Source organism: Ambystoma mexicanum, chromosome 2q (genome assembly GCF_040938575.1).
Source record: "Ambystoma mexicanum isolate Mex_15411 chromosome 2q, UKY_AmexF1_1, whole genome shotgun sequence".
Taxonomy (NCBI): Eukaryota; Metazoa; Chordata; class Amphibia; order Caudata; family Ambystomatidae; genus Ambystoma; species Ambystoma mexicanum.
In genome coordinates this window covers 1,398,812,265-1,398,837,788 of record NC_090924.1, presented here as the reverse complement: position 1 = coordinate 1,398,837,788, position 25,524 = coordinate 1,398,812,265, and positions in this window count along the sequence as shown.

Genomic DNA, 25,524 nt, shown 5'->3' with positions numbered 1-25,524 from the left:
ATATGAGGCAGCAATCAGCTCCATCTCACACCACACACAAGCTACAAACAGGATGTGGTGCCTGCAAGCATGCATGCCACACATATGCTGTAGAGTATTGTCCCACAAGGGTACTCACCAGCAGCATCCAGACAACTTCTCCAGGCCAGGAACTGTGAGTGGAGGTCCGGAAAGAACCTCTCAAGTACACTCAGCTCTATCTGGGTGGTTCCATGTCTTAAAATCGTGGCAAAAATGGCTGTGAATACAAAATATCGCTGCATAAATGCCATGGTTTTGCAGCCACAATCATGTAAAGGATGCGGGGGACACCCCCCCCCCGCAACCCTTGGACACATTATACGATTTAAGGGGAGCGGGGGACACCCTCCAACCCCCGCTCACCTTAAATGGTAATATGGGATACACCTTTACCGGGTCAAAACACTGCATTTTTGCCCCGGCAGCATTTTTGCCACGATTCTATTACCTGAAACCATCTGGGTGAACCAGTGGCAATGTACACATGGTGGAATGGGGGTGGGTGAGAACACCTTGTAGAGATTTCCAATGTATTTTCACACACAAATATGTACAGGTGTGGAGCAACAGTTATTTTACTGTCATCACTGAATGAGCACTATCTAACCCTCCAACCAGATGAACTGTCCCTCTAGATGTGAGATAACCCTAGATATCGTTTGTGTGCTGCCTATCTAGCATGAGTTGCCAGAGGAGAGGCTGGCCCTATCGCACAGCTCTAATAAAAACCCATGGGTCGCATGGGGAGGTATTCATATAAAAATGCCAAATGACGAAGCGCACCTACGCGGCATGCTTACGCTGCTCACAGCAATGACAGGGTGATATAAGGTGCGCAACATGCATCACTTTTGATTGTGAAGGTTACGACTAGGACGAGTTTTGCAGATGTATTTTGGGGTGCTACGCAATCTGTTTTGTGCAGGTAACTAATGCAGCATTTTTACCATCCTCATTGACTACCTGACCGATCACTATCGTGAGATGTGCCAGTATGCGGGGAGCACCCATACACCCGTACAGCGGATGGTGCATTGGCAGCAGGTCACAGACCAGATCAACGCCTTACGGGTGGAGATGCGCACTGCTGAACAGGTTGTGAAGCGGTGGAGTGATCTCACATGTAGAACAAAGCACAAGCTCAGTGTCAACCTGTTTTCTGCACTGGTCACTGAAGGGAGCCACCAGAGGAGGAGCAGCTGACACTGCATGAAGAGGCCACGTGCCAATTCATTCTCCCTGAGCAGGTGCAAGGCGTTGGAGGCCTGGAGAACTATGAGGACACATCTGGTGAGTGGCTGTCATTGTGCATCATATGTTTTGCCAATCATTCATGACCAACCATATTTGTGTAGTAGCACATTTGGCTGCAGTTGTATGACATCCCTGGGTAATGCATGTTTCCCAACGTTCAGACTCATGTCATATGGCCATCATTCTCAGAGTATCCTGTGTGGTGGACATGTGTGGCACGTGTCTGTGTGACAGTACACATCCCCGCCAGAGTATTACCCTGTTTCATGGACAAGAAATGAGACACCTACATGTACTGATGTCTGCTACATCCTTGTGGCATGTCACTCTGCACTGCTAGATAGGTACATGCGGTGGTGTTGAACAATGAAATCATTTCATGCAGTTGCATGTTCCATTTGTCACTTGTTTCTATAGGATGCTTTGTCATGATGCATATATGAGCTGTCTGTGACCATACCTTGTGGTTTGCTCAGAGTGAAGGTGCATAAGTGCCCACAGATCCAAGTTGCAGGCATGAGATTGGTGCCATAACAAATGAATGGAGTACAGGCTTACGCCATTCACTACATGGTGAACAATAGCTGATGGTGGATTGCCATGCAGCGGTTGCCATCCATGCAAAATGAAAATCACATGACCGTAGTTGGCCCATGTGGAAGGCCATGAGCATCATGAATAGCAATGAGTGTGCCTGGCTGTATCCCATTCTATGTATGTGCATGGTAGGTGTTCAAACATATCAACCAACTTGAAATTTGAAGCACTTGTTTGATGTCAAAGGCCTTTATGTGTCCGTCTGTTGATACTTGACAGGCACATGCCTTGTCACTTCCATCATTGTGTTGTGCAATTGCACAGACATTGGCCTGTCTGTGAACTGGATACATGCACAGTTCCCCACACCTGTGTCATCTGTCTGCTATGATCAGACATGCCAGCTACATCGCCAACTCAGATGTGGCATGATGGCTCTGTTGCAACATTTGTAATGTGATAGGTATTTGAGGCAGTGCTGGTTCACTGTTTGAGTATGCCCGGCCATGAACCTTTGACCCATCATTGTGGAATGATGTTCATATATAGGGACTGAATTGCAAATGAGAACACTGATACCAGAGGCATTGCTGTAGGGATTGCTTGTTGCACATACATGCCACGTATGGACCTTGTATGACCTTCATCACAATGTCCAAATACTGTCTCTCAGGATATGTTCTATGTGCCCACATTTTCACATACACAGCCTCACGACCAGCATGGTTGCAGCTGGAGCAACAGGGCACGACTATGCCACTGTGATGCAGATGACACACAGCTCTCAACCAAGCCTCACTCCTCTGCCTCCCTCATATCCTCTCTCATTCATGACTGCCTGTCTGCTATCCAGGCATGGTGTACCTCTACCATTCTCTGCCTCAATGCCAGTGACACAGAGAGCCTACTCATTGGGATCCCACACTCTGGTGCACTCAATGGGCCCACTCCCCGCACCCTCTTGTGGGTCAATGGACCTTGCCATCTTTGAATCCTCTCGTCCTTCTCCCTCACATCATGGACCTTGCCTAGAAGGCCCACTTTCAGCTGCACCTCCTCAGAGGCATTTTCCCTTTCCTCACCCTCCACCAGGACCTCAATGTCTCCAGTTCTCTGTTCCAATCCTGAATTGTGTGCCATGTGTTGACTGTGGTGGTGTCTGTGGATATGGGTGGCTGACTGTTGCCATGTGATGTCATTCAGCATTACAGTGTCACATGTGTAGTACATTTCCCTGGTATGTTGGGTGACATGACAGTTGCATGGCCCATAATTTGATGTTTACACCACTTTTGGATGTAAATGTGTCCACTGATGGCAATGACAGTACCAGGAAAGGGGGCGGGGGTCACTAATCAGCAAATGCCATGCATCCATTGCTTGCAGATCATAGTATGGGAATGCACATTGTCTGATGACTGTGTGTCCTGCCGTTTGTAGATTGAGTGCATTTTGATGCAAATGTGCATTTGTGCCTCAGGGCTCATGGCTCAATATGTCTTTCTCTGTCCATGTGCAGGTGAGGATGCACCAGATGTAGAGGAGGAGGAAGAAGAGTTAGTGGTGCGTCAGACCACCAGTTGACGACATGGCGTGGGAGGCCGTGAGAACCCACTGTTGCTCCAGACCATCCTCAGTGGTGCTGCGGACTCTTCAGACTCTTTGGACTCAGCTGACTTTGATGCTGAACCACATGTGTATGTCTCAAAGAGGGCGAAGGTGTGTGCCCCAATGGGCGGATCAGATGGGGCTCATGAGTCTGCGTTGTTGCAGCTGGCTTCAAAAGGCCAGTCAGTGTTGGGCCCCCTGTCGGAGGTGGTTATGGCTGCAAGACCAGCCTCCCATGAATTGACATCAGGTTCTGGAGCTGATGTCCAATGGAGGTTTACAGACCTGCAGCCAATGACAGGAGCACCACAGCAATGGTCCCTTGCATCAGGCCGCCGTGGGCCCAGCACACATGGTAGACGGGTGCAGGCTGGGGTGCAGAGTGGGAGCAGCTGATGTTGCATGCCGCCATCCAACGTGGCAATGTGTGGGACCACATTTCAAAGTGCATGGATAAGATGGCCAAGACCATGACCTAACCAGCGGCCTGGGTAGAGCAACAGTTGCAGGTTATGCTGTCGTCATGCCGCTCCGGCACACTGTGCATGGTGGCCAACATTAGGGGCAGACGGGCTGATCTGAGGTGTCTGCAGGAGTCGCTGTATGCTAATGCTCAGGTACACAGAGAGGCCTTGAGGTGTGAGATTCAGGCCTTGAGGACTGCAATACATGATAAACCACAAGGACACTGAACAAGGAGGAGAGGAATGCCTTCAGGCAGACACTGTCAGAGAAACTCAATGCATCACGGTGAAGGCACATACAGACTCTGCGGCCATTCATGAGGACGTGCATGGAGACCTCACGCCCTTACTGTGCTGGTGCATTCAACCGGATCACGGCTGGCCTTGGCCAATAAAGACCAGGCCTTGGCACGGCATGGTTTGGGTCCACATCAAAGACCACCTGCATATCGATCGCAGGATGGGTGCCCAGTACAGAGCAGCCTACAGAGAAGCCTCATAGTCCACCATTAATGTGAAGTCAATGAGCCTTTGGAGGGAAATTCCTTTTAATTTTTAAATATATTTCCACTCATGTGGATATTGACATGCACCATCCCCCTGCCCCCTCCAGGGTGAACTCCCTCTCCAGTCCAGAATAGACTTCATTGTTTTGTACATGAACGGCATGGTTGTTGTTTTTCTACCCCTTGATTCAGCATATAAACTTTTTTCTTGTTTTTCAATACTCCTGCCCAGGATTGTGACATGCGTTTATTTGCACTCTTTCCAAGGTGGACTAATTTTCTGTGGTTTCTTATTTCCCTTGAGATGTGCTGTTGTTCTCTCAAATGCATGATGAGTGCAGTTGTGGACATGCAGCCATGCACAGTGGTGTCAACTGCCATGGCTGCCTTGTGGTCGACAGGTTGTCATGTGCAGGTAACAATGGGTTGAGGGAATCTTGACACATGTGCAGTATGCATCATTGTCAACTATGGCTGGTGAAATGCCATGTCCCATGTTGTTGCAGTGATCCTGATTCATCTGGTGACTGCACTCCATGGAAGGTCTACCCTGCACCCTTTCACATCCCTAGTCCCCATGCCTTCGGCCAGGAACTGGCCCTCCTTTCACAAATTTGGATTTACTGTTTCCGGTGGAGTTGATGAGTGTATCACATCATGCCACCTATGTCAGCAGGTAAGCATGTGCATTGTCTCTCGTGTTGTGTCTGTATTATTGGTGACCATGGTCATTGTATGCATGGCACTTTTTTGCTAGATGGTGGGAAATACTTGAGTCACTGTAAATGTCTGTCCAGATGTGTGTCTGTCCACATGCATGTGTGTGTATGCGCAGTTACACTTCTATGTGGGTGCATTGTTTTGGTAGATGCACTTTCACAATTGACACAATTAATGGAAGTGATTGGGCAGCACTTGTCACACTTTAGCCATTGGCAGTATTTAAAACATTCTGGATGTTCCTACTAATTGACGGCATGCATTCTCTGTGAATCTGCCCTCTGTGTATTTTGGTTCTCCAACACTTGCCTCACTGAACGTGATGATGTCTCTTTACGGCCCTCCTTCTATTCCCCCAAGCCCCATGTATCCTACCGGCCCTGCAGGCGTACTCCCTGTCCACACTACTCTTTGACCTGTGCACCTTCCAACTCCACTCCTTATCCACTTACATTACCTGCCCTGCCACTATTCCATGTATCACACATGTCCATTGTCAGGTCTACTCATCCTCAGCTGCACCACTTCATGACGTAGCCTTAGTGACACAGTTCTTGGCATTTGTCTACATTGACTCCACAGGACAGGATTGTCACACTGCATGTATGGTTGTACAGATATGCGCATGTGTACCCCTAACAGACTGCTTCTGTGTTACCCAATCATGTCACTTATTGTACATTCTTTGTTTTTGTAGGTTATGTACACCATGATGGGTTTCATGATTTTTTGTTTGCATTACTTGTTCATCTCATCCGGTACTGTGAGTCAGTGCAAAATGTGTGTGCACATTGTGGGCCCATGCATGTATTGCATCGTCCACTCCCCACATCTTGTCTTGATCTGTTCTCTCTGTGAGTTACGAGTGCATACTGGGATCTATGCATGCTTACTGGGATGGTCTCACTCAGGGTGTGTGGTCTGTTGGGGGAGAGTGAACGGCTGCATGTGTTCCTGTGCCCCATTTACAGTGGTGTCCAACAAGGGGGAATGTTGATTGGTGTAAGGTATGGGCATGTGGTTGTAGGCACTTCTTTGAGGTGATGTAGCGTACATGGGTCTTATTCTGCTTTGCATGCCCTCATGGGTGTTGCCTGTGGTTTATCCAACTTAGAGCTGCTGATTGACCTTTCACAGGTGTCTATTCTTTGCCACTATGCCCTTCTCTGTCACCCACTTTTGACCTTCATGGCCCACTACATGTGCTACTTTTCCATCTATGTTCCTTCCTGGTTCTCTGACCAGGCTGCGTCTTGAAAAAGTGTTCATGTCTGTGTCTTCCTTTCATGGTCAACTTCTCTCTGCCCTCACCCACTGTGATGTCAGACATATCCCTCCGACATATCCATCCTCATATCCCCTCCAGCCAGCCTCCTCCTTGCAATGTTTTTCACCTGCCCCCCTCTCTCTCTCTCCACTGCACTGCTAGTCAATCGTCACTCTGTGTCCTGTCTCCCTCTTGCACTCTGTCATTCTTCGACACTGGATGGTCCATGCCTATTTTCTTGTTCCATGCAGGATATGTCATGGATGTCCAGTATCTTTATGTTGATGCAATGTATGTCTTTGCAATTTCTATTTGCTTTTTCAGGTGGGATACAGTGGATGCAAGCCAGGTGGGTACCCTGTGCAGGCAGGTGAAGGGCACTCAGGGTGTCACTCGTGTTGTGGTTGGAGGCAGGGAGTCTGGCACTGTGTGGGTTGTTTTTATTTTACTTGAATGGAGGTGAGCGGATCCGCTTCATGGGTGCAGGTGACACATGGTGATGGTAGGCTGGCGTGCCTATGCATGCTGTTTTCTCAAGATAATCGGGGTGGCACTGGTTGCTGGGTCATAGTTGTGAGGGAGGCTTCACTTAGTGCCTTTGTTGGTGAGTTGTCATGAGGGTGGCGGGACCGGCTATTTGTGTGCTGTGACACATGGTTAAGGTAGTGATTGGGAGCATTTCCTTGCACTTTGCACTTTGCACTTTTCACATGTGTTTTGCCAGATTTTTTAATAGTCATGTCTACCCACGCAGGCAGTCCAATCTTTCACCACAGACCCCAGGCACACACCATTGATTAGGGGTTGTTATTTGCTATGGTGACCATGTACCGTGCACGGTAGCCCGGAAGATTCTTTTTAGGCCTGCTGACAGCTGCTGAGTCCTTGGCCTCGGTTTCTCTTTCCTTTCTCATGTCTGCTTGTTTCTTTCATTCCAGTTGCTTCGGTGCACTGACTTACCGACAGAGGGGGACATCCATGCATTACACGGTCTGGCTGGTGCAGGCTTACAAGGGATAGGGTGTGAGGTGAGATGTGCATATCTCTTGCAGTGCAGTTTTCTGAATCTACATGACTGCTTTGATGTGACTGTGTATTGTGAGCATAGTTATTGTCAGGGAATGGGAGGGCCACTCAACCTGTTTATTGTTGTGGAACACGCATAGTAGGTCCAGTGCAGTCCTCACATGCCTTTGTTGATCACATCCATTTTGTACTATGCCTTCCTACTTGTGGTCTCAATTGTGTTTGGTGTCTCCATGCAGAACAGTTGTTGTCCATGTGATGGTGTTTGTGGACTTTGTTGCTTGTGCTGTGTGGGTTTGGGTGTACTATATGGACACTGTTGATTCAAGTTGCTATGACTGTGATGGTGATTTGTGCAAAGCCATACAGATTATGGGTATATCGACCACTTTTGCTCACTTACAAATTGACTCCTAATCAGTGAAATTTAAATATGGAGTGCAAATGCTCCCTATTCACAGTATGTATGGAGACATGCAGAATATTGCACCCCTGCTTTCACACTGACAGCAACATGGATAGGTTTTGGCCTGTAGTGCATGTAGTCCCACAGGTGTACACAAGTATTTTGACTGGCTGATTGGAATAGGTAAACATGTAGCTTTTGATGGCCATGAATGACTAGGTGCTAAGAATTGAATGTTGCCAAGTTGATGCATTTTTCTGTTCCAACATTTATTTCCTTGTTTATGTATTTCTCACATTTGTAATGCGTACTTAAATTTTTTATGCCTCCAAAATCATTTTACTCCAAACTTTGCTAAGTATGAGTGGAATACTGCCACCTACAAGTCAGTGCATGTTGTTTTATGTCTAATGGACGCCCGCATTTTGGCTCTCCCAGAGACATATTCCCAGGGTGTTGTTATGGACAAGGGGGATAGGCCCCAATTCATAATTGAATGGCACCTGGGATGTAGCATCACTGCGTGCTCCAAAGGGCAGGTTTTTAGGTGCAGTATGATTGCAACAGCTGGGTGCGTGCAGCCTCTCCACATGCCCTTTGGCCAACCAAGGGCGAGGGTGGTATCTGTGGGTGCGGGCAGGGTCCAACCTGCATTCACACTTGTACACCACGCTGTGTGGCAACATTGTGCGGTAGACATGCAGCCACTACGATTTTACATACTACTGGGGGTGCATGAAGCAACACCACGCCATAGAGGCCAAGGGAGCGGAACCGTGACTTCAGCACTCCGAATGTGCTCTGCCCTATGCCCCTAGTGGATACATGTGCTATATTGTATCTAACATCAGCTGGTGTTGTGGGATTCTAGATAGGTGTAATCATTAATGTTGACAGCGGGTAGGAACTGCCCCTGTAAATGTGTACATGGTAGTCATGGTCATTTATTGTCAGGGTCTATTGTTCAGTGTGTCACGTGCATGCATGTGCGTGACCATTTATACTCACTGATGAGCCATGTGTTGCCATGTTTTCCAGATGCCAGGACCTGGTGCCGTGGTAATTGGAGGAAGATGTAGCTATCATGTGTGCTGCCCAGAAAATTGGCATACACTTCCATGATGATTCCATTGGCTGCACCCACTACCTGCACATTAATAGAGTGCCAGTGCGTTCGGTTCTGTTGCTTGTGCTGCGTCAATCTGGGGATGGGGGAGGTTGTAGCGCAACATGTGTGCAGTCAATTGCACCTACTACCTGGTGAAAGAGTGCTACTGCGTAGAATTCCTGGATCACTGTCTGCCTTTCTGCCAGTGTTCTGGGCATATATGTGCCTGCGCACACATGCACGTGCTGTTCTGCATAACAATACCTGGTGTAGACAGTGGGTTTGGGCGACATGCGATATCCCACCAACTATTGCAGTGGTTTGCTGAAAGGACACAGTTGCTATGAAATGGAGTACAATCAGCACTTTTTCTCGGGGGATAAGGGCCTGGGAGCAGATGGTGGGTGATGCTAAGCCATCTTCCCACTCCCTGACAAGGTCTAGGGTTACATGTGAACCTGTATCTAGCCTATACCTAGTCATCCGGCATCCCAAACGGCGTGGTGTGAAGGTCCAGGCCCTCCTCCTACTGCGGTGTCCATGCACAACAGCTCCTACTATTGCTGGGTTCTTCGTGGCTGTAGTCGTTAGTTTGATGTGCATTGCGTGGTTTATATGCATGGGTTCCTATGCACGTTACACTTTACGCCTGCTATCATGTGGCGGATGGGTCACAGGATTATCGTTCATTTTCCCAACGCAAGGTTGCTCGTCGAGATCCATTAATTCATTTACGTTTGCATAGGAATGGGCGTACGCTTGCTTAGCCGGGGACCGTCCCTCAACACGGCCACATTTTGTAGTGTTCTTCCTCATTCTGCATGTTCCGCCCCCTATTTCGGCCTCTGCATAAGCCCGGCCCCCAGTGCAGTTAACTAAGCTAATTGTCTCTAAGCGCTCCACTTAGGCAACTTACTTGCACAATCGAAAAGTACACACAAAAAAGATTTTGAAAAAGTGATCCTTTTATTAGGCTATATTATACTTTTGGTTCAAGACCACTTCACTCACTTCCGTAAACAGTTATAGCACAAGTGAAAGCGATCTTTCCTTCATAGGCAGGGCTAATGCTGGTGATATTTGCCCTATCCTGAGTCACAACATTTGTATGGCAGTTCGGACCAATACGTGTAGTATTTGGCATGATAGTGCCATGCAGGGTGGGCCAACTGCCACCAGTGGCATCGCCGGGGGTGCTAATTGGGGCCATGGCCACCCTAATAAAAACACTGTGTACCCCCACCGGCCCGACTGTGCCTCTTAGGGTCAATGAATGTGCCTCCCCTAGTGACCTCATCAGGCCACCCCTTTGACAAATGTCTTGGGGCACCACTGCCTGCCACCCCCCACATGGCCCTATCATGGCAGACAAATGTTTCCATATCTTATCTGCTCTGTGTAGGACTTCTTTCTATTTTTAGTGCAGGAGTGATATAAATAGCACAAATGCTATTTCTAAGATATGAGGCATGCCAGTGGTAAAAATATTTCTAGCCTTGCTTCTCCCTGAATTGGAAATTGCAAAACAAATCGGTTACAGAAAATTTCTACAGAAGAGGCCATCAGATGTAGAACATGTTTTTTCTACTTCAAGCAAAGGCAGGACTTTGGCTGGTCTGCTGGCCCGGAAGTAGTACCTTTTCTATTTATAACACAAGGCCCACCCACACGAGAAATATTTACTTTCAATTTCTAACTCAGATACTCGCCTGCAACAGAAATAGTAAAACACTATTGCTATTTAGGTGACCGCAGTTGAAGTCGTGTTTTACTATTTATGTCATGTGGTTGAGACATCTGTGACATGAAGCACCTCAGTCCCCAGGCAGATCCCCAGTACTCCACCTCTAGCTACTAAGAAAACTGCTAGAGATGTTCATCCCCTGTCCTAAAAGGAATCGGAGGGCGGAGCTTCGCATGTTAGGTCCCAAGTAATGGACCACCGATTAAGCCCCATAATTTCTATCAAATGCTAAGTGCAGACATGAGCTCTTTACCTTTGGTCACATTGCCATTTTGTAAACAAAGCTAGCCGACTATTAAACTTGACTTCAAGTTAAGTTTAAGGAGGGCTTTAAGTGGGTTGGTGCTAGCTGGGGCCAAGCCCTGGCAATATCAAGAAAGGGCTTCCGAGCCGGGGCCATATCGGGCCGAAACCACCAACTAGCCCCAGCCACACTGACACATCAAGCAGCCTGCATAGCCGAAGCGCTGCATGATACAGGGGCTGTGCTGCCAGCAGGTGTCAATACTTTGTTGGGAGTGGTGTTGCTCCATCCTTGAGCACGGTGGTGCATGGTGCAGAAAATGTGCGCGTGCAGTAAATAGAACTTTGCCTTTGTTGGTGGCAGTGGTGTGGCACCTGCCTTGGGCACGTTGGCTCTGAAAATGTATGCACTTAATGGAACTTTCCCTTAGGTTGGTGGCCGTGGTGTGGTTCCATCCTTGAGCACAATAGTGCAGAAAACCTGTGCACTAAATGGAGCTTTCCTTTTGTTGGTGCACATCCTTGAGCACAATGGTGCAGATAATGTGTGCACTAAATGGAACTTTCCCTTTGTTGGTTTCAGGGGTCTGGCTCCATCCTTGAGCACAGCAGTGCAGCCAATGTATGCACTTAATGGAACCTTCTCTTTGTTGGTGGTAGTCGTGTGGCTCCTTCCTTGAGCAGGATGGCTCAGGCAATTTGTGCACTAAATGATGTGGGGTCAAAATACAGCCCCAGAGTGACAGAGATGGAGAGGCCATGCTAGGCCCCTATTGTGAGAGTGAAGCTGGCTAATGTGGAGTCCCATTTAAATATAACAGCCAGTACAAAACAGTGATTTCTGAGATAAGGCCTAGTGAAATGGAAAGAAATGGGCCTAGTTAAATTCTACTAAAATTGACAAGTGCACAAGTGAAACCTGAGAGCTTAAAAACTGCTGGATATGCCCAGTGAATGGGAAATGACATGTGGTGCTGCGGATGCTGGCTTCGTGTAAACTGGGAAAAGGCACCTTTTCACAGATTCAAAACTGCAGCAGTACACATGAGAAAAGATTCATTGAAATGCTAGGCATGTGAAAAATAACAAGGAGGAATTGTGCCTTACATTTAAAAAGTGAAGCCATTTTGGAGAAAGACACTGACTTTTCACAAATAAACTGACATTCAAATGGAAAGGCTTACTTTTTGGAGAAGTGAACAAGAATGTTCGATGTAACTGTGGCCTATGTGTGAATAATACCAAAAGTAAACGTATATCTGCCCAAACAGTATGTCAAGAAAGACTGTATTATAAACAACATGCCCAGATATAATGCTAAATGTTACATGTAAACACATCTCAGTGATTTAAAGCTGTATTTCCTGAAGTATGGATGCATCTGTTGTTTTCCCTACTGAACTGAAAGGTCTGTGCCTTTGAAACTTTGAACTCAACACCTGTGGGCTGGGCTCGCCATGAAGAGTGACCTGGTTCAGGTAAAAATACAAAGAAATAACAGAGAATTAGATAGAAATTGTGTGAGTTGCAGATAACACAGCCAGCAGACATGACCTTTAAGGTCAGGTCTACCCATTAGCTGTGCATTTGTGACCAACAGAAATGACCTTTTCAGGGCTGACAGAAAATAGCTTCAGAGCGACTAATGGATCTTCAAACATTATGTAAGAAATAGACCCTACTGAGAAGCAGATGTTCGTGTCAGGTCACAAGAACAGAAACACATCTTAAAATTTTTTTGGGGCTATTGTGGAGCTGAGGGGAACATTTGATGCCTCGCCATATGATTAACATTGGGCCACCTTTTCTTTAATGAAAAGAGAATTGTATGTCCCAGTGAGCTCATCCTGGCTCAAATTAAAGGGGATAAGAAGCCTGTCGGTATCATGTATATATGAATCCTGTGTGATGTCTACAAGTTGAATTATGATGACAACTATGATTCTGGCCTTCTCATAATTCCAAGAGAATGTAAAGTTGGTGTGGTGATAGGTTATGGAAGTAAGGTTTTAATCTTGGAGGGTCAGATTTGTGACTATTTCGGCTGAGGAGGAAATCGATAAAAATGGTTGCTCCTCCCAGGAAGGGGATGCCGAGATATGGTTAGTATTTTCTGACTCGCCATAAAATATGGAACTCAAAAACATAGATGTGCCTGCAGTTATCCGAAAGGGTAAAGTAGCTGCCATGTTCTGAGCTTCTAAGTACACTAAAAAGTTAAATCTAATTGTCATTTTGGGATGATGAATCTTTCTCCTCCATCAGCCTCCATCATCCACACCTCCCAACTCCTTGTCCTATCAGCAGGCAGTGGGTGTATTGGTGGAGGGGGAGGGAGAGAGTTGAGCAATCCATAGCATGGGAATTATGATAATAATGGAGTGTCACCAGTCCTATAAGAGATCAGGTTTCAATCTGAGAGTGACTTTGTTTGATTTTTTGCCTTTCTTTGGACTTTTGACTTTTTCCCTCGACTTTTCCACTCTATTGCTGGAGGTAGTCTACTTCTTGACTCTTGCTAGGGACAACTAGCAGAGAGACAGAGAGAGCTAGCAAGGCCTTAAACATTCGATGGGAGACAGAGACATGGAAATATAAAAGCTAGCTGGGCTTGCCATTTGAGGAGCCAGAGGAAGTCAGGGTGCTGGGGACTACCCTTGACCAAAGCCTTTGATCAGACCTGCGCTGTCCTCAGAGAAGCCCTACATGTTTCACTGGATGCCCTAGAACCAAGACCTCCCAAGTAAGTAGATTAATCCAAATGCCAACAAAAGTGTTGGGGGGATCTGCCAGCCTTAAACTCCATCTCGCATAGCGGGTAGGAGGATGGAACTGGGGAAACCCTTGGCACATTTTATTAAATCTAACTTAAATTAATTCCACTATAGAAAATCACCCTATCCATTTAATTTGAATTGTATTGCGAATTGCCAGCCTTAATTCTTTCGATTAAATTGTGGGGAGTGGGTGAAACTGCTTAGATCCTTAGCGCATTGAATGGAAGTTAAATCAATTAATTCCCATAAAGAAAATCACAGGATGAGAGTTGTTAGAGTTAGAAACTAACAAAGTTCATACATAATGTGTTAGAGACGGTATAGATAATGAAGTACTTGGGTGACGCTACATTTCTGAAACCCCGTCTTCTGTACAGAAAGGGGGTGTCCATAATCTCAAAATAAGTAACACTAAAACTCTGCCATTCCAGTGAATGTACAGTGTGCAAAACGAAATTTCCCATTTACTTGCCTCCCAAATTAGAATCCCAAGGCCCTGCATTTCATGCAACTAAAAAGCCCAACACGATTTTCCCATTGAGTTCCTTTCCTGACATGGCCTTTCAAATAAAAAGCCCAAAACGATTTTTTTCATTGTGTCTATTTTCCCAAACCTGCCTTTTTAATAAAAAGCCAAAACGATTTTGCTACTGTATTCCTACTCCCTGTACCCTGCCTTCAAATTAAAGAGTAGTATATAACTTATGCCTGGGGGTGCTGGTTGATGCGAGAGAAGAGCATTGTGATAACCCAAGCAATCACTGGCGGTTGTTTCAAATTTCCTAATTGGTAATGTGCGAGAAATCCTCTGTGTGTTTTAATGTAAAGCCTTTAAATCTAGTATCTGTCAGTCCATTAGAAATATAAGTCAGTCAATTGGTACAAGTAATTTGAAATTGTGATATTGTGTAGTGCCACGGTATGGGTGGCTGTTGTTTTGGTTGTTCCATTATGCTTTGTCAAACCTTATATAAATATATATTCTTACTATACACAGGCCTGGTTCCTAGCTCATTGGTGGTAAGGAGGGTATTGGTTGGATGGCATGAGATAGGTTGGAGGCCTCACTAAAGTTGAATCTGCAAAGCGCTTTGTTGCGTGCCACCTTGCTTGGGAGGAAAAGAAACTCCCTGATTGAGAGTGACCGCCTAAAAAATCATCACAAAGCAACCTTCCCTTTGTTAGTTGCACTGGTTAGCTCCATCCTTGAACACAATGGTGCAGTCAATTTGTGCACTAAATGGAACCCTCCCTTTGTTGGTTGCACCGGTGTGGGTCCAGCCTTGAGCACAATGGTGCAAACAATTTGTGTACTAAATTGAACTTTCCTGTTGTTGATGGGAGATGTGTGGCTCCATCATTGATCACGATGGAGCAGGAAATGTGTGCACTAAATGGAACCTTCTGTTTTTTAGTTGCAGTGGTGTGGCTCCATACTTGAACACAATAGTGGACAACATGTGTGCACTAAATGAAACCTTCTCTTTGTTGGGTGCTGTGGTGTGGCTCCATCCTTGATCAAGATGGTGCAGGCAATGTGTGCACTAAATGGAACCTTCCCTTTGTTGGTGGTAGGGTTGTGGCTCCGTACTTGATCACAATGGTGCAGGCAATTTGTGCACTAAATGGAACCTTCCCTTTGTTGGTGGCAGTGGTGTGGCTCCGCCCTTGATCACGGTGGTACAGACAATGTTGTCACGACCCATTTCCTTGAACCCCGCGGGCAGGCCCATGGGCCAGGAGGGGTCTCGGTTCGGGCCCCCAACAAGTTTGGCATCCTTGGCCAAGGCTCATACTTAATGAGACTTGTGCTTGGTGCTGGGGACTACTTTTTCAATGCCAGTCAACATGGAGGCATCCACATAGCTTGGCTCCTGGGAACCAAGCTATGCGGTGGTTTATAATGATAATGTCGGAAAAAAAATGTCGACAAACAAAAATGTCGAAAAATAAATGTCGAAAACAATAATGTCGACATCCTATACATATAATGTAAAAAGTCATATTTTAGAAAAAAAAATGTCGACAAAAAAATGTCAATTAGAACTATCAACACCTCACCCAACACCCCCCTGCCACCCCCCACACCACTCCCACCACCCTCTCACCCCTCATACTCAACACATTCTAATTATATATTTATTTATTTTTTCAATAAATAAATAAACAAAAAGAGTATCATTTACTATGGGGGGTCCCCCCCCAACCCCCCCTCACCCAACAACCCCCTGCCACCCCACCACACCCCCCCACCACCCTCTCACCCCTCATACTCAACACATTCTAATTATATATTTATTTATTTATTTATTTTTTCAATAAATAAATAAACAAAAAGAGTATCATTTACTATGGGGGGTCCCCAAACCCCCCCTCACCCAACACCCCCCTGCCACCCCCCCACACCCCCCCCACCACCCTCTCACCCCTCATACTCAACACATTCTAATTATATATTTATTTATTTATTTTTTCAATAAATAAATAAACAAAAAGAGTATCATTTACTATGGGGGGTCCCCCCCAACCCCCCCTCACCCAATACCCCCCTGCCACCCCCCCCACACCCCCCTCACCACCCTATCACCCCTCATTCTCAACACATAGTAATTATATATTTATTTATTTATTTATTTATTCAATAATTAAATAAATAAAAAGAGTATCATTTACTATGGGGGTGTCCCCCCAACCCCCCTCACCCAACACCCCCTGCCACCCCCCCACACCCCCACCACCCTTTCACCCCTCATACTCAACACATTTTAGTTATATATATATTTATTTATTTATTTATTTATACAATAAATAGAAAATTTCGAAAAAATATCGAAAAAATGTCGACATTATTGTTTGTCGACATTATTTTTTTCGACATTTATTTTTTGAAATTTTGACTGTCGACATTTTTACTGTCGAAATTATGACTGACCACCCTATGCGCTATAGTGTTTTGGGTGTGGTAACCTAGGGACTACTTTTCCTGGACTATTTTTCTTGAGGCTATTTAAACCACACCCGATTGGAAGAACATGCTTCGCTTGACTTTGCGATCTAGCAACGTGATGCTCACCGTGTTCTGCAGCATCTGCAAACCTCGGATGAACCGCACCTAAAAGGACAAAAGGACATCGTTATTAGCAGCAGCTTACCTGAGATTCCACCGCTAGCTGTCCACTGCTCCTGCGAGCAGCATCCAAGGAACAGCTTGCCTCCTGGATCGTCGAACCTGCAAGAGAGAAAAGAGACATTAGACAATACATTTGAGCCGGCAGCTTACCTCAACTCACCCCTCGATCAGCACCGCTCTGGAACTCCTTGCTCCGGTGAACACCACAACCTGCGGGAGCAAAAGACAACAGGTTAGGAAGGCAAGACATCATCATAGCGCTGCGCAAGCACTCACCTACCGCATCAAGGCGCTCTCGAAACACCATCACTCGTCGGTGAGTCCAAAACCAGCCAACGTTCCACAGCAGACTCCCGCGCACCTAAAGAGAGAAAAAAGACATTAGTAAGTCAAGGAAAGGCTTACAGTATATAGTAATAAGACCTACCTGAGAGACTCTAAAAAGGCAGCATCAGTGAAGTAACTAGATCGCATTCGCCCACAGAGGACAACACGCCCCTGCCAAGAAGGCAGGACGGAGAGCACGCCAAAACCCAAAACAAGGTGAGGAAAGGTTCGGGAGGGGCCGTGGGCATACCGGGTGTTGGGAGGCTCTTACCCCTGTTGCCCAGACTTGAACATTGCCCACCTGTTTTCCAGGCAGAACTTCCCCGCTGATAAATCCAGGGAGCGACCGAGAGGGGTACCAGTGTCCCGGCAGCTGGGTGGCGTCCCTGTGGATACCAGGTGAGCGTAACAAATGTATGCACCAACAATGCTATCCTCCTGGAGTCAAGTTATAGCTTGTAGGTCAGATGAGGTATGTACACTCAAGAATAGGTGTGAGGGGTTGCATGTGTCCTGTGTGACTGATGACCCATGTTTAGGATTGAGTACTTAAGGGTTAAGCATAGTAGGGCTGGAATAAGTTCAAGGACAGTGTATTGACAATATCTGCTGCCTGATGTGTTCTCTCTCACTCTCTTACTCTCTCTCTCTCTCTGCCATTACTTTTGCATGACTGTAAAGTGCCTTTACCCTGCCTTTGGCCCGGGGTTAGATACTCCTCTCATCTTCTTGATGTTGCATGACTATCGTCTCGCTGCAGTGCATGGATTCTGTGCTTCAATACTCCTCTCATCTTCTGGATGTTGCATGGCCATTGTCTCACTGCAGTGCATGGATTCTGTGCTTTGATACTCCTCTCATCATCTAGATGTTGCATGACTATCGTCTCGTTGCAGTGCATGGATTCTGTGCTTCGATACTCCTCTCATCTTCTAGATGTTGCATTACCATTGTCTCGTTGCCGTGCATGGATTCTGTGTTTCAATACTCCTCTCATCTTCTGGATGTTGCATGGCCATTGTCTCACTGCAGTGCATGGATTCTGTGCTTTGATACTCCTCTCATCGGCTAGATGTTGCATGACTATCGTCTCGTTGCAGTGCATGGATTCTGTGCTTTGATACTCCTCTCATCTTCTAGATGTTTTGTGAAAACAAGGAAATAATATGAGGCAGGGTAACCAAAAAGGAAACACACCAAACACAGGTTACAAAGGAACATACAAAGTACTTTATTTTATACTGAATCCAGTTACAAAAGAACAGAACGAAATTCAGATAGCTATCGACCCTCAGTACAACACAGCGAACTCCGGCGTGGTTCGGTGTGCTCAGTGAGTGCAAATATTCATTGAAACAGTCAGGCTTTTATACATTTCAAGCCTGCTGTTCCGCCCTCCTTTGGGTTAACCATTCCATAAATAAGTTACTGCTCTAGGGTCCCTTGCCAGGTCAAATCTAGTTCATCTTAGGTTTATACATTAACAAGAAGAAATGGTAATAATGTATGCTCTAGGCCTAACATTACAATGCGGGACTTAATTTATACAATATAGTTAAGCAGGTGTTCTCATTCAATTATAGATCAGTTTCGGTGATACAGGTAATCCATTGCACACAGGTCAGCAGAAGGACAAGGTCTCAGCTCATGACCCTAACAAGTGGCCTTCAGGCAAGTTATACATTAGCTGTACAGAGGTCATGACAATCGAGTTCTGTTCTGAATAACATAGGCTACCATTTTAGCTCACATGGTGACTTTATAGAGCAAGAAAACCTAAAATGGCGGCTTGACCCAAAATGACAGTTTACATGGTTTCTAAGGTCAGGACCTTGCAATGCGAGTTTATTCACATGTAGTTTATAAGCAGCTTGTTAGCAGCTTGGCGTAGGCCAATATACATATATTCATAGCAATAGGAGGCACGATATAATTTCTAGTTTGACAGTTGCATGACCATCGTCTTGTTGCCGTGTATGGATTTTGTGCTTCGTGTTATGGCCACCTACCTATAGGTCAGGTACTGTTGGGATTTCATCCACCCTGTGGTATGGTCCTATGCTATGCTATGATTTTTGGTTATCTTAAAATTAGCTTAAGGTTAGTGACTATATGCAACAATGGTGCCCACACAATATCAACATAATGGAATACATTGAAAATGAGACTCACCAGAGGGTCTGGTATTCTGCATCAATGGGTGGGAGGGTGGGGGGAGGGAGTATCAGACTGTTTTAGAACCAATCAGTGAAGGAAATGTGTGGAAAACTAATCCAAATATATTATTACAAAACATAAAAGAAAAATGAGCTTATAGTTATTTGGTTGGACATTATATTTCAGTAACATTCCCAGAGGTACTACATGTGCGTTTGCATGTCACCAATGCATGAGTGAATAGTGCCTGATGTGCAGATGCATGCTTACTGTGTGCATGGGGATATATGTGCGTCTAGAGACGCTGCATGTCTGATGATGTGCTGGGCAGTTTAGAGATGTGTGTGTGTCTGTGTGAGATCTGTGTATGAAGCACCAGCTGTCTCTAGACTTTGCATGTCTTGGTTGGGACCCAGTCCCAGATGTCAGGATCTTAGAAGTAGTTTGGTAGTGATAGTCTGCTGATCCTTTTGGTATGGGTGGCGGTGGTTGCTTTGGTTGGTTTCCTCGATGGATAGTGGAAGGCTGTCTTACGCCAACACACTTTGTGTCACACTGGAAGCTGTGTGACACAGCGTGCGGGCTTGTTAGTATGGTTTGGGCATGGGCTGTCTAGATCAGGATGCACCTCCCCAACAGGTGAACGCTAGAACAGTTGCTTGGTGACCTGTGGTCCCCTGCCTGTTGTAACCTCCATGACCTGGAGTGTATTTCTGCAGAACTTGACTTCTTGTGTGTTGTGGTCTGCGTCTGCCGCTTGTTGGTGTGTATCGAGCCATGGCGACTGAGTTGGATGCGTGTGCTTTTGTGGTGTTGATATGTTTGTGTGTTGCTGTAAGGAAGGGAGATGTAGTGTCTGGCTGAATATCGTCCTGCGCTTTTGACCATCTGTGAAATATGATCAAATGTGGAAACAAGTGTATGGACGACAAAATAAAAATGAAATGTAGCTTTAATATCACATTTCATGCCGGAGGCGAGCCTCGAAGCACGGGACAGGGATGCAAACCTGAGAAGCTCAGCGTTGTCTTGCTTCCAAGACAAATGCATTACCCCGAACTACCCTCCCACCACTTTAGAAGAATGAGAATGTTAATAATTGCCTGGAGTGGCAGTGCTCTGAATGTGTTAGGAGATGGTGCTTGAGTGCATGAAGATGGCCTGTGTGTGATTTTCTAAACAAAATGTTTTATTGTTTAAAGCGCGCTCCTAGATCGAGAGCAGTGGAGCACTGTACAGAGTGTGGGTATCCAGCATGAACAGGGATTGGACCCTGCCAATGACCTGTGGAATTTTGTCTATAAAAGAGGGAGTATCCCACTCCCATCCAGGACATAGGAAGAAGCTGTTTGGACCTCTTTTGGGAGAGTTGACCTTTGTAAAGTCCTCTTCCATTGAGTTGAATAAGGAGGATTCCTAGGCAGAGACACACTCTGCTCCCTACCCACTCTCAGGGGCCACTCGGTGTGATTCTTGCTGAGGACCAGCACTGCTTCCTCTTCGAACCCTCCATTGAATCGAATCACCAAGGTCACCACATCGAACCGACACATCTCAACTCGAGCCGCTGGTGCATTGTGTCACTCATTTTAGAGCGGCGTTGAATATGTTATGACTTTTATTATTTTAAGGAAATACGAGAGAAATATTTTTACTAGATGTGTTAAATAAAATAAAATGTTTTACATTTGAACGAAGTCCACTCTGTATAATTTGACTGTGAATGAGCCGCATCACCAAGGGGCTTCCTCCTCAGGGGTCTATGGGCATTGTTGATTGAGTAAAGAGGGCCAGCCCTGAATTTTTTCTCTCTGGTCTCTATTTAGGTCTGATTGACTCATTGACCCGAAGCAACGGATACCAATGTCTTGAACCAACTCGATCTGACACTGGTGAGCCATGCGAACTGCACAACCTGAACGCCACACTCATACCGCTTTGAACCAACTGGATACCAGCTCACTGCTTGACCAAGCATGGCTTGCCACACCAGTACATGGTTCAACCCGCACAGCAATATACCTTGAACGCTGGTTCATCACTGACAAACCACCGAATATTGGAATAAGATACTTTGAACTGACCCTGTCACCCTGGTCCACTGAGGTCTCTTTAGCACCTTTTCTACTAAGAACATATGCTTTTGAATTCCTTGTTGCATTTCTAGCCTGTTTTACCTCCCTGCTGAAACCCCAGAGTGCCGCACCATTGCATTCTGCATGTCTCTGTCTTTCCTTTACAGGGCTGGGTTTTTATAGTGTTTTTATAGTCACTTGTACATTGGCGTGTTTAGCTATAGTGTTATTATGTGTATAAAACCTTGACTGGACATTCCTTTTTATCTTGGGCTGTTCTACTTTGCTGTTCGGGTTGCTACTGTATCGCGTTCACACCCTTTCTGAAAGTATAGCAGGCTCTCGGACCACATTGCCTTAATTATTGGGATCATTGTTCTTTGGTAGAGGTGTGCGGACTGAGTTTGTGGTTTAGCCACTGCTCGACTCCCGCAAAGCAGATGTCATTTTGTCACAGTCTGGACCACCGTCTATTCTATTTAAAGCTACTACAGATGCCTATTTTCGTCGCAATCTGGCTTGCCTACCAGCACTCCCTTTGTTTCGTTTGCGGCCCACGTGAAGTGGCAGCTCTCTTTGCCAGTCCTTGGGCCTGCCGTGTGCCATGTGATGTTAGGGTGAGTTAGGACTCCAACAATGTTGGTTTGTTTTTATGTTATATTTAGCGTTAATGTTGATTTTATGTTTAGCAATAGGTAAAAAACGTAACATTCCCAATGTTTCTAGACTTCACTTTTTAGAGATTTACTGCCCGATTCATGGAATTATTTGCAGTTCAAAGTGACTTTGCATGGCCGAAAAGTGACTTTGCACTGCCGCCACAAACCCTGATTCATGCAACTGTGCAACGTGTATTTTCGCAGTGCAAAATCCGTGCAAAGCCAGTGCATAGTGATTTGTGCAGTCCAAAATGACTTTTCACTAACTTTGCAGCGCAAAGATACACTTTTCACAGGGACGTCATTTGGGGGTCGCAAGGGATTGCACCTGCACCCCTGAGGTTTCACTTGCTACCCCTTTGGTCTCCCTTGCAACTCCTACAAAAATACGTTTTTATTTTATTTTATAGGTTTTGTGTGCTACTCTGACAAAAATAGACATTTCAAAGACAAGCAGTGACTGCTAGTTTAAGCAGCATTTTTGATTTTGCAAATGCAAGATGCACATTTCACAAGATACTGATATACCAGTATATACCAGTGCTATACGTGGCACTCATCCACAACAGCGAACCGAGCGCCACATAAGAGGTCCCATATATGACTCCCACTTTTTGGAATTCACTAAATTAGAGGAGTGCCTCGAGAATCGGCATGGTAATTCGCAGAATATGAAAGTGGTGGTTGCTAGGTTGGTTCCCCACCCTTCCTAGCAACCGGCGCACATATTCTGAAAAATGTGCATTGATTCAGGCTTCGGAACAATATGGCAACTTTAGAATATGTCAAATGTCTTAAATGCTTTCTACACCATTTTCGGTAATTTACACCATGTTGCGAATTAGGCCCTCAGTAGTTTTGCTAAGGTAATTAATATCAGCCAGGTTTTTGTAAAATGACGCATGGCCAGCACCACCACTCTCAAACTTCTTCCAGCACCGCTGGATCCGCCTGTTGGCTACTGCAGCATGCAAGTTCTACTGCTGCTTCCTATTACAGAGGGCCAGCCTGTTGGCTACTGCAGCAGGCAAGTTCTACTGCTGCTTCCTATTACAGAGGGCCAGCCTGTTGGCTACTGCAGCAGGCAAGTTCTACTGCTGCTTCCTATTACAGAGGGCCAGCCTGTTGGCTACTGCAGCAGGCAAGTTCTACTGCTGCTTCCTCCTACAGAGGGCCAGCCTGTTGGCTACTGCAGCAGGCAAGTTCTACTGCTGCTTCCTCCTACAGAGGGCCAGCCTGTTGGCTACTGCAGCAGGCAAGTTCTACTGCTGCTTCCTCCTACAGAGGGCCAGCCTGTAGACCAGGGACTTCATTTGTGGGAACATGGGTCCCACCTGTGAAGCCAAAGTCTCCCTTGCTACCCCTGTTGTCTCCCTGGCTACCCCTAAAAGGAAAGACATTTGCCTCCACAAGTCCATTCTTGTATGAAATGTAAAACTTTGAGTGCGGTGACCCTAAACAAGAAAGAACAGGAATAAGACATAATGTGTCTTTCTGGAATTCTATACAATAATTGCTAGACTCAATAAAGGTTTGTTTCAGGCACACTTCAGGGGGTGAGCCACTGATTTAGTCTGTTCTTAAGCACCTGAAATTCACAATGCAGACAAAAACCTCCAAAAAGCATTTAGGGTAGAATAAGCATCCATTTCAGACCATGGGCCTGATTCACAGAGTGTTTTCCCTTGGGATTGCGCCATTATAGAACACTTCTGTGAAGCAGGCCCGAGGTATTTTTATTTTCGCAAGTTGCAGTTATAGCATGTTTTTTTCTGCCATTGTCTCTTTACGATCATCACAAGACATTCAATCTCGGTGTCCTCGGTCACTTGACAAAATATTGTGCCTAAAAGTTTGTGTAGAAATGTTTGACCATAGCACATAAAGTGGCCCTTGATTTCATTGTGCCACAATGCTTTGATGTATTGTATTGTGTCTATCTTTCCCATCTCCATGGCATGCTGTTCAGGATGTTTGTTTGCATGTATGAGGTGAGTTCCCAGAGTACGGGATGCCGTGTGAGTGCGCTGCTTTCCCTGCGCTACTCTAAATTCTTTACTACACGGTTATGAACCCTCCCAATGGTATGTATTTTGCCAATCCCTGTAGCCGGAAAAGTAGATCCATGCAGGCTTGACATGTGGCCAACTGTGCACCAGACCTGCAGGTGAACTGGCCTGCTGTTAAATCTCAGTTACCAGTTTAATGGTATCCACTACAGAGTGCAATTTGCTTTCTGACTTTGGGAACATTCAGACATGTAATTGCGCAGTTTATTATAGCCGGTAAGATAGCTCAGTGGGTTGAGTGCTTGCTACTGCAATGTTGTGCGATCTGCAGGTTCAAATCCTGCCCTTTCATCCTTCTGAGGTTGATAAATGAGTGCCAACAGAGGTTGGATGATATTGCATGTATAGTTAATCTATTTAAAATGCTTAAACGTAATTGCTATATAATAACACATCATCATCATTTGGCCTTGCATTCGCAGTAATTTGGTAATATGGATCTATACATACTGATCTTAACGATACATATGGTGATCCATTCTTGTATGAAATGTACATCACATTAAAGTGATATTGCAACCATATTTTCCGTAGTGTACTTAGGAATTCTCCTTTAAATGCATATTGGTTAATTCTGTTAACTGCGAGTATCTTCTTTCAATGTGTATTGTTTTTTATTCCGCCACTACGGGAACTTATTTGGGCATGTAGGTTGCCCAGTGTGTAAGTTTGCCCTGCATGACACCTTGTGTAACAAGTAAAGATGAGGCTCGTGTTCACAGCTCCTTTGTGTCCTGCGCTGAAGGAGCTTGTTGTGTCATGATACTCAAAACTAAAGTACATAAAAAAATGAATTTGAAGTGAGTAGCTTGTCAAACAAGGCCTATTACATGCATTTCCACCCACGCGTCAGGGTGACCTATTCATGCCCCCTCCTCCTCTAAAGTGAGCCACTTCCGGATCCGGGTCATTGGTGTGGGTCAGACCCAGGGCTGCAAGAAGTCAGCTTCCTGCTCTCATCAGTGCATAGAGCGGGGGCATCAAGCTGAGAGCAAATCTGGGAGCCCACTGGTGTCAGTGAGGCATGGCAGCCCCGGGCATATGACAGCAGTAACAGGGCATGTCCTGAGGGCCTGCTTCTGTGTGCACTTTGAGCAGCTGTGCACGGGGTGGCATACATGGGCATTGTGTGGCAATGTATAGCATATGAGATGAATAAGTAGGAGGACTGCCTGAACATTTCATGGCCTTTTGAGGTCAGTACCAGACATATCAAAAGGGTACAGTACCAGGGAATGCTATTTTATGTTATGTTACATGGCATTTGTATAGCGCCTACTGCCATTGGTAGGGCCTCGAAGCGCTGTATGTAGAAATCGATACGGTGAGAGTAAATTTGCATATTATGCCAGCCTAGTACTTGCCACTTAATAGGAGTTCCAAGGAATATATTTTATCATGGTCATGTGATTCAAACATGTATTTA